We start from the raw sequence: 4,563 nt of genomic DNA on the forward strand, positions 1-4,563 counted from the left end.
CGTAATAGTGACTGGGATTACTGTAAACGACAAGTGAAAGTGAGAGAACTATTTTCTCTCTTTCCCTCAGACACAAGACAACTCCCCGTGAACGTAGTAAGGGCGAGGCTAATGGCTGTGCGACACACGATATCCCTTTGAGACAATGTAGCGGCAGAGGGTCGCGTGACACCTCACACGGCATTGGAGAAGGCAGTGTGGGGGTCACCTCCCGGAGGAGGCCCGTGTCGCGTGGCATCTGACACGGGGAAGGGACCGGAGAAGACCATTGTAGGGAGGAGGGAGGGGGAGGTCACTTTTCCCCGAAGGAGGCCCGTGTTGAGTGACAGAAATAGGACCGGAGAAGACCATGTGAGGTCACCTCTGTTAGTGGACAGTGAGCGTCACGTGACGCCTGACACGGGGAAAGCAACGGCAGTCACTGAATGGGGGATTTATGGGGTTATAGCCAGAGGACACCTGAGTGAGAGATGTCGTGATACTGGGTAGAGTGGACACAGGGACACTGTCCTCCTCCACCTCCTCAAGTCATGATGACGGGAGGAGTGGACACAGGGACACTCTCCTCCTCCTCCTCCTCCTCAAGTTAATTAATCAGAAATATCGCCACCACAGATGGCTCCAGAGGGGGAAGTGGAACCGCCAGTGAATGACTCGAGGAGGGAAGTGGAGTCGGGAGTGTCGACGTGACCATCACAAGGTCTGACTGGCACATGTGTCGTGGGTGTTGTCACGCGGGCTCTCCTCCATCAGCCTCAACCACGTCCTCTTCTGTCTGACTCACTCTCTTCTTCGTATTCTTCTTTCTTCTTCTTCTTTTTCCTCTTCTTATTTCTTCCTTCCTCTCCTTATCACCATTTTTCTTCTCTCTTTTCTTCTTCTTCTTCTTCTTCTTCTTCTTCTTCTTCTTCTTCTTCTTCTTCTTCTCTCTTTTCTTCTTCTTCATCGTCTTCTTGTTCTTCTTCTTCTTCTTCTACACGTTTGATCTCTACGAGTTTTCATCTTGTATCTCCCCTCTTTATCCGTAGAACAGATCATTTTGCGTTATTCCATATTTCTCTAGTTCTTTAAGAAGTATTCCAATTACTGTTTCTCAGTTTCCTTCTGTGGTTAACAACTCAATGGATTTCCCGTCCTCCTTCTTCAGTTATTTCTCGTTTAATTCTAAGGAAAGAAATTTGTAGTTGAAACTCTAAATGACTGTGGTCAAACATGGTTGCATTATGGGTATGTTTGATGATACAGTAATCAAGACGGTGTTGTGGGGACGCGAGGCGTGAACCATCCATCAAAAAGCACAGAAGAATGTGGACGTGATGCGAGGGTAAATGTTTGAGGGGACGTACGTGTTGTGAGGAGGGATGATTAAGTGAGAAATGATATTATTATGAAAACAACGACGACAAAATTAGTAGTAGTGGTAGTCATTGTAGAAATAGTACTATTAGTAGTAGTAGAAGTAGAAGTAACAGTAGTAGGAGGGGTAGTAGTAACAGCAGTAGGAGTAGTAGTAGTAGTAGTAGTAATAGCAGTAGCAGGAGTGTCAATAGTAGTAGTAGTGGTGGTAGTAAAAGTAGTAGTAGTAGTAATAGTAGGAGTATCAATAGTAGTTGTAGTGGTAGTAGTAGTAATAGCAGTAGTAGTAGGAGGAGGAGGAGAAGCATTGATGGTATTATTATCATTATCATTAGTAGTAGTAATAGGAGGAGGAGGAGAAGGAGGAGGAGGAGGAGTATTAACAGTAGTAGTAGTAGTAGTAGTAGTAGTAGTAGTAGTAGTAGTAGTAGTAGTAGTAGTAATAGTAGTATTAGTAGGAGTATCAATGATAGTTTGACTAATATCATCATCATTTTTGTAAGTGATCTACTCTTATTATCATTATCATCATCACTACTAGAGCGATAATCTCAGCAGTAGTACCGTACTATCCCAGTATAAGAACGCCAGCCAGTGTGGTAGCCTCAAGGATGAGGAACTCGTGCCTGCCCTTGCACCGTCCTCCAGCTGATCCAGCATTCATTACACTATTCTGGGAGGTTTTCCCTCTCTCCTCCTCTTTCTGCTCGTTCATTGACCTCTCTTCTTTCTTTCTCCGTATCAAGTTTACTCTTCTCTTGATTGTTTGAAGCTAAAATGTATTTGTGTGTAAGTGCATGCATTTGTGTGTTTGTGTGTGTGTGTGTGTGTGTGTGTGTGTGTGTGTGTGTGTGTGTGTGTGTGTGTGTGTGTGTGTGTGTAATTGAGTATCTTTAATTACGTTTCTGTACTGTATGAGGAAGAAGTTTTACACTTATGGAGCCTCAACTCTTGAACACTGTCTACTGTGAAACATCCTTCATAATTCATGCGTGCTGTCTTATACTATATAGGTATTTCTTTACATCCTCATTTACAAGTTTCTTGCTTAAGTTCCTGCTATGTCCTCTGGTTGCTATGTCTCGACGTCTCTGAAAGTACTGTCAAGGTATCGATCTTTTTTAAAAACTTAAAGTGATCAGGTCACCCCTCACTCTTCTTTCTTCCAAGGAAGGTAAATCTGAAGCCTCCAGCCCTTCCCTGTAGCTCAGCTTCCTTAACTCTGTTACCATCCTTGTTGCCTTCCTCTGCACTGTATGAGTTTTGTGTGCCTCTTTAGGCTCGGTGGCCAAACCTGAGAAGCATATTCTAGTTTTGGCATTATATAGAATGTAAATAGCTTGCTGATTATTTCTTTATCTATATACCTGAAAGCTATACTGATATTTGCCAGCAGACAGTTTGTCTCTTTACTTGTTGTCCTAACATGGGACTCTGGCAGCGGGTTAGGGACTGTATCTACTCCCAAGTCCCTCTCACACACAAAATCTTGAAGCTTATTTCCTGCTTGGTATGAATCATATTGAGGCCGTCTCTCACTTCGTCCTATCCTCATTATTTTACATTTGCTACGTTGGAATTTCATCAACTACTTTTCAGGTCAATGTAGTGATGTGAGCTCATGACGCAGCAGAATATGCTATGCTGTTTTCCCTAGTGGTGTGAACTTAAGACGTAGCACGGCATATTATGCTGTCTTAACCAGTGATGTGAACTTAAAATGTGGCTGGATATACTATGACGCCTTAACCAGTGGTGTAAACTTAAGACATAGCAGGGTATACTATGCTGTTCTACCCAGTGGTGTGAACTAAAGACGTAGCTGGGTATACTACGCTCTCTTAACCAATGTTGTGAACGTAAGACGTAGTTAGGTATGCTATGCTGTCTTACTCAGTAGTATGAACTAAGGACGTAGCAAAACACACTATGCTGTCTTACCCAGTGGTGTGAAACTGTGAGAAGTAAAAGTGCGTGATTTCAGACCGTTGATTCTTCCAATATTCGTGTGCAAATCATGTGTGAATGATCCAAACAAAGTAACATATATTGGGGGAAATATACTTTGCGTAGGAGAGAGAGAGAGAGAGAGAGAGAGAGAGAGAGAGAGAGAGAGAGAGAGAGAGAGAGAGAGAGAGAGAGAGAGAGAGAGAGAAGGGGAGGGGGAGCCTATATGCGCACCGAAGATTACTTTCATTGACTGCGTTAAGAGGGAGGAAGTAAGGGAGAAAATAAGGAAAAGCCTAAAAGAGATGGAGAGAAGGAAAACGAAAGGTAAAGCGAGAGAAAGCGGATGGGCAGAGATTACTACACACATACACATACACATACAATATAGTTGCAAGGGTGACTCACTGTAAATGGAAGCTCCATATAAACCAAATAATAGATGAAACTTAAGTTCATCCCCAAGACAAAAAACAAAAAAGAACGAGTAGAGAAAAGCCAGCTGTATGAGGAGGGACGGTCTATGTAATCACGGAAGAATGCGCTACAAGTGGCACGTACACAGGGTACAGAAGTGAATAAATGCACTTAAGCACAGTGCAATCTAAGAAACACGCAAACAAATAGTAAAGCTACCCCTAAATTTTAAATCGTTTTCTCATTTAATTTCGTTTTCTCTTAAAGTTTATACAGGGGAAACTTTCAAAAGTTTCGTTTATTCGATAATGACTATTTTACATTACTTATTTTATGCTGTCAGCTGTAGTTCTTTCCAAGCATGAAAAAAATATAATTCATTCAAGACGAACAAGTCCAGTCATAACTAAAGTAGATCTTATCACGTTATCACAAGCCCCTATCTGTAAATACGTCAAAGATTTGATAACGGATGGCTGCAAGGCAGCTGTGACGTCACTGCGAGGACAGTAGTGGGTTCCTCTGTTCCTTCATTGTGGTAATGATGGCTGAGGGTTACAGGCAGGTGATAGACCACTGATCTGAATACAGTAACGAGGGCAGCGGGTAAGATGATCTGGGCATTAAGTAACGCTAGTTGGTAGAATACTTCCCACGCATTCCTCGCGTGTCGTAGAAGGCAACTAAAAGGGACGGGAGCGGGGTGTTAAAACCCTCCCCTCCTTGTATTTTAACTTTCTAAAAGGGGAAATAGAAGAAAGAGTCACGCGGGGAGTGCTCATCCTCCTTGAAGGCTCAGATTGGGGTGTATAATTGTGTGTGGATGTAACCAAGTTGATAAAA

This window comes from Panulirus ornatus, chromosome 9 (assembly GCF_036320965.1).
Source record: "Panulirus ornatus isolate Po-2019 chromosome 9, ASM3632096v1, whole genome shotgun sequence".
Classification (NCBI taxonomy): Eukaryota; Metazoa; Arthropoda; class Malacostraca; order Decapoda; family Palinuridae; genus Panulirus; species Panulirus ornatus.